This window comes from Triticum aestivum, chromosome 1A, assembly GCF_018294505.1.
Source record: "Triticum aestivum cultivar Chinese Spring chromosome 1A, IWGSC CS RefSeq v2.1, whole genome shotgun sequence".
In the NCBI taxonomy this organism is placed as follows: domain Eukaryota; kingdom Viridiplantae; phylum Streptophyta; class Magnoliopsida; order Poales; family Poaceae; genus Triticum; species Triticum aestivum.
The window spans coordinates 457203750-457210021 of record NC_057794.1 but is presented as its reverse complement, the minus strand read 5'-3'; positions in this window follow the sequence as shown (position 1 = coordinate 457210021).

The following is a 6272-nucleotide window of genomic DNA, read 5'->3' as shown; positions in this document are numbered from 1 at the left end:
AAGCACGCCCCCCGGCCGCAGCAGTCCGCCCGTCACCATGCTGGAAATCGTCTCCACGACCGCGGGGAGCTACCGTGGTGGCCACATGATGTTTGCGAGGGCGCCCTCGGCCGCGCTTGGGCGAGGGAGAGGCATGCTCAACCTGGCGAGCCTTCCCCTTCTCTGCGGCCGAGAACCTCCTCGACGGGGCCATGAAGAAGAAGGAGAAGCAAGGGGGGATGAACTGGAAGGGCGCGCGCTGATCCGTACTTATAGCCGGTGAGGGCCAACCGTCGGCCCCCACGATCGCAGGTAATCATGACCCGCTTTGCATGCAGGGACTTGTCCAATCCGTGCAGTTGCCGAGGCGCCATGGGGAAGTGGAGATGCCCACGTCCAATCAACCGCCACGCGGCGCCAAAGACCGCAAGCTGTTAGGGCCCGTGGCGCTTCGCTCTTGCCCTTTCGCCTCCCTGCACGACCAAGCCCGGGCGCGCCTTGGGCCCGGGGGCTACTGTCGGCTTTCTGGGAACGGGGGTCCCCAGACTTGCCTGCCTGCGGCCTGCGGCGTGGCTCAAAAGGGGGCCCAGCACGGCCCATCTTCATCAACACAGACTCAAGACCCTCGCGAGGGGCCAAGCCTCGCGGGGCGGACGACACGGAGCTTCCTCAGGCACGGCCTCATCAGGCTAGCCCGCGAGGAGGCAGAGAGATCAAGGCGGGGTACCTCACGAGGTGCCCGTGACGTAAGCCATGACGACCAAGGGCGCCAGGCGGGCGCCAACCCGTGAAGTGTCCTCCTTTCCTCTTTGGTGCAAAGGGAGCAAGCGCAGGCGGGAGCATCAAGCAAAGGTGCCCGTTTCGGTGCAACGAGACCAAGACCAGTCCAACGGCAGGGAGGAAGTCATTGTGGAGCCCAAGCCAGCATCTCCACCAGAGTCTTTGGTAGGCGAGGACCAACTTTAGTCAGGATAAGTGTACCAGATGTTCCCCTTCAGAATGGCCAATTGTTAGCGCCCTTCCCGCTCAATATTTGGGAAGAGGCCCAGGGCCTTTGCCTATAAATAGGACCAGCCACCCACAGGGTAGGAGGGGGGAGATCGAATCAGAGGGAGAATCGAGAAGACAGAGAGAGAAGGGTGATTGAACTCCTCCCTGCAGTTCATCACCCGAGTCAAGAACAGACGCTCGCGAGGCTGTTCTTCCTTGTATTGCTCATCATCATCAGCCCAAGAGGCAATCCACCACACCACACACTGGAGTAGGGTATTACACCACAACGGTGGCCCGAACCAGTATAAACCCTGTGTCTCTTGTGTTGTTCTTTCCATAACTTTGATCTTAGCGAGGCGGAGGGGTGCAGGTAGGTAGAAGGCGAGATCTCTGCGCGCACCCCAGTGTTCAAACCTCAAGGGTCTGCCGAAACCCGAAATCCGACAATAGTTCTTGCTCAGCCCATAGCAGCCACGTAAAACTTGCAACAACAAAGTAGAGGACGTCTAACTTGTTTTTGCAGGGCATGTTGTGATGTGATATGGTCAATACATGATGCTAAATTTTATAGTATGAGATGATCATGTTTTGTAACACAGTTATCGGCAACTGGCAGGAGCCATATGGTTGTCGCTTTATTGTATGAAATGCAATCGCCATGTAATTGCTTTACTTTATCACTAAGCGGTAGCGATAGTCATAGAAGCAATAGTTGGCGAGACGACAATGATACTTCGATGGAGATCAAGGTGTCAAGCCGGTGATGATGGTGATCATGACGGTGCTTTGGAGATGGAGATCAAAGGCACAAGATGATCATGGCCATAACATATCACTTATATTGATTGCATGTGATGTTTATCCTTTATGCATCTTATTTTGCTTAGATCGACGGTAGCATTATAAGATGATGTCTCACTAAATTTCAAGGTGTAAGTGTTCTCCCTGAGTATGCACCGTTGCGAAAGTTCGTCGTGCCAAGGCACCACGTGATGATCGGGTGTGATAAGCTCTACGTTCACATATGACGGGTGGAAGCCAGTTTTGTAAACGCAGAATACTCGGGTTAAACTTGACGACCCTAGCATATGCAGATATGGCCTCGGAACACTGGAGACTGAAAGATCGAGCGTGAATTATATAGTAGATATGATCAACATAGTGATGTTCACCATTGAAAACTACTCCATCTCACGTCATAATTGGACATGGTTTAGTTGATATGGATCACATGATCACTTAGATGATTAGAGGGATGTCTGTCTAAGTGGGAGTTCTTAAGTAATTTGATTAATTGAACTTTAATTTATCATGAACTTAGTACCTGATAGTATTTTGCATGTCTATGTTGTTGTAGATAGATGGCCTGTGTTGTTGTTCCGTTGAATTTTAATGTCTTCCTTGAGAAAGCAAAGTTGAAAGATGATGGTAGCAATTACACGGACTAGGTCCGTAACTTCAGGATTATCCACATTGCTGCACAGAAAGATTATGTCCTGGAAGCACCGCTAGGTGCCAAACCCGCTGCAGGAGCAACACCAGATGTTATGAATGTCTGGCAGAGCAAAGCTGATGACTACTTGATTGTCAGGTTTTGGGTTCCGGCAGACACTTGAGGTTCGAACACTGGGCTGCGCGCGGAGATCTCCACCCTACCGATCTACGTCCTATCCTCTCATGTGAACTAAGATGAAAATGATGAACAACACAAGGGACACGATGTTTATACTGGTTCGGGCCACCGTTGTGGTGTAATACCCTACTCCAGTGTGTGGTGTGGTGGATTGCCTCTGGGGCTGATGATGGACAGTACAAGGAAAGAACAGCCTCGCGAGAGGTGTTCTTGAGCTGCTGCGATGAACTGCTAGGGTGAGTTCAGTCGCCTCTCTCTCTCTCTCTGCTATGGTTCTACCAGATTTCCAACCGTCCCCTCCTTCTGTGGTGGCTAGCTCTATTTATAGAGGCCCTGGGCCTGTCCCCAAATAATGAGTGGGAAGGGCGCCAACAATTGGCCATTTCGAAGGGGAACATCTAGTACAAGTTATCCTGACCAAAGGTGGTCTTTGGCTACCAAAAGCACTGGCGATGACACCGTCTTGGGCTCCACGGTGACCTCCGTCCTGCTGTCCAGCTGGTCTTAGTCTCGTTGCACCGGAATGGTAACCTTTGCCTGATGCCTTGGCCTGTGCTTGCCCCCTTTGCACTAAAGGGGAAACAAGGACAATGTGCAAGCCGACGCCCGCCTGGCGCCCGCCTGGTCTCGATCGTCATGGCATGCTTCACGGGTTCCTCGCGAGGTACTCCTGCCTTGATCTCTCCGCCTCCTCGCGAGCCTGCCTGATGAGGCTGCCTCTGAGGAAGCTTCCTGTCGTCCACCCCGCGAGGCTTGGCCCCTCGCGAGGGTCTTGAGATTGAGCTGATGAAGATGGGCCGCGCTGGGCCCCTACTTGAGCCACGCCGCAGGCCATAGGCAGGCAAGTCTGGGGACCCCCGTTCCCAGAACACCGACAGTAGCCCCCGGGCCCACGGCGTGCACGGGCTTGGCCTAGTAGGACAACGAAAGGGCAAGCGCGAAGCGCCGCGGGCCCTATCAGCCTACGGCCTTGGGCGCCGTGTGGCGACTGATTGGACGTGGGCGACTGCGCTTCCCCACGATGCCTTGGCGACCGCATGACTTGATAAGTCCCTGAATGTAGAGAAACCGGTCATGATTACCTGCGATCATGGTGCACGGTGGTTGGCCTCCTCCGGCTATAAGTACGGGGCTGGGCAACCCCCTTCGGCCCGTCCCTCCTTGCTGCTCCTTTCCTTCTTCTCGATTACTCATCGCCCCCATGGCTCCAAAGAGATTCTCGGCCGCGGAGAAAGGAAAGGCCCCCCAGACTGGGCCTGGCTCCCCCCTGGCCAAGCGCGGCCGAGGCCGCCCTCGCAAGTATACCACAGTCCCCGTGGTGGCCTCCCGCGGCTAGGGAGGTGGTTCCCGGCGCGGTGGTGAGCGTCAGGTTGCCGACGGGGGGCACGCCGTGGGTGTGCGCCCCCCTAGGCCACACTTTCGCTCTGCGGAGGTGCTGCTAGAGTTCGTCGTGTGGTCGGCAGACCCATCCAGCACCAGGCTCCAGCTCCCCCATTTCTTCGTAGATGAACTATCGGCCAGCGCCCGGTGCGGCTTCTGGCTCCAGGCAGACGGATGCTGCAGCAGGGCCTCCTGGGCGTCGCTGGAGGTCTCCGTTTCTGGGAACGGGGCTTTGACACGCGGCTGGCAAATGTTTGCCCGCGTGCGTGGCCTGAGCCGGTGGTGCACCCTGTACTTCAAGTTTGATGGCGACGACACCCTCTACTTGAGGGTGTTCGGAGAACACGGTAGCCTTGCCGGGTGTTGCCCTGAAGATGATGACCGCGGCCGCCTGCCCAGCCCTGGCTCTGACCAGGATGAAGATGGCGACTGGCATACATGCGGCAGTGCTCGGGGTTCGTCGAGCTTCGGCAACCCCCTCTCAGGCAGCAGCTCCTCCAGCGGTGGCTGCGACCAGCCTCCTCGCTGTCGCGCCCGCTTGGGTGAAGGTAGCGGGTCAGCCCGCTGTCGAATCTCGGTGAAGCGAGAGGAGGGATCCGCCTGAGCCCCAGGAGTAGCTCGAGCCTTCGCTGTGGGTTGGCGCAGGACGAATCGCGCCCGTTTTGTTTTCTTTCTTATCCTGCACAAAAAATAGTAAGTAATGTAGGGCCCCGCGGGGGCGTATTAGAACTGTTGTTGTCTAACCATCGCATTGTTTCCGCTATTTCTGCGCCGTGTTTTCGCACCGCGCTCCCATGTGCGGGAACTATTTTAGCTCGGTGGGGCTTGGCGCGGTCCTCGCCTCCCGAGGTCGTGGCCTCCTCGTGCGCTTAGTGCCCTGCAAGGATTAGTAGGAGGGGTAACTTATGGTCTTAGTTGTGGGGGCGATTGGCCCAGGTCCTGCGCTCGTGTCACGATGCCCGTGGGGCACGGACTGGGAGGGGTGCTCCTGCAGAGGACTCGGATAGGAAAGCTCCAAATGACCGGGGCAGAAAACACTCATGAGGGCGCCCGCGATCCTCCCTCGCGAGACTTCACGAGAAAAAATGAGGTGAGCGAGCGAGAAAGACAAAGAGCCACAAGCCAGGAACGTCAGCAACTCCAATAAAAACTTCAAATGGGAATAAACAAGCCAACTGCAGAAAGCAAATGGGAAAGCCGCGTCCGGCGCCTATTCTAGTCTTCGACGTCTTCTCACCAGCGCGGAGCTAAGTGCTGCCACTGGGCGTGGGCGGGAGGCCCCGAGGCCCGAGGGTGGCACTCCGGAGACTCCGGGGCGTGTATAGCCCCACTCATTATTATGTGAGAGTGTCACGGGTGGCGAGCTTCACATGCATTGGCCTACTTCACAGGCACCGGGCCTTTCTTGAAATGCGGCAACTTCACATGCGTTCGCCTTCTTCACATTCTCCGGGCCTTTTCCAAAACGCAGCGGCTTCACAGGCATTCGCCTTCTTCACAGGCACCGGGCCGTTTCCAAAAGGCAGCGGCTTCACACGCATTCACCTTCTTCACAGGCACCGGGCCTTTTCCAAAATGCAGCGGCTTCACAGGCATTCGCCTTCTTCACAGGCACCGGGCCTTTTCCAAAATGCAGCGGCTTCGCAGGCATTCGCCTTCTTCACAAGCTCCGGGCCTTTTCCAAAATGCAGCGGCTTCACAGGCTCCGGGCCTTTTCCAAAATGCAGCAGCTTCACAGGCATTCGCCTTCTTCACAGGCATCGGGCCTTTTCCAAAATGCAGCGGCTTCACTTAGGGGTAGAACCTCCGGAGATGTTGAATGTTCCATGGGTTCTGGATGGGTACTCCCTCCAGAGTCTCCAAGCGTGCGGAGCCAGGCCTGGAAACATGAACAACCTTGAACGGGCCCTCCCACATGGGAGAGAGCTTGTGCAGCCCATCCCTGGAGAGAACCCTTCTAAGCATGAGATCCCCTACCTCAAGGGTCCTAGGGCGGATGTTGCGGCTGTGGTATCGTCGTAGCGCCTCTTGATACCTTGCCGCTCACAGTGCGGCTTCTCGACGGTGTTCCTCCCCCAACATGAGATCCGTCCCCCGCATGGCGTCTTGTTGAGCTTCATCGAATGCTAGGACCCGTGCGGAGCGACGTCTGACCTCGTGAGGGAGAACAACCTCCGCTCCATAGATGAGGAAGAACGGGGTCTCGCCAGTCGGCTTGGTTGCTGTCGTGCAGATTGACCATAGCACGGACAGGAGCTCGTCGTGCCAGCCCCTGCCACAGGCCTCC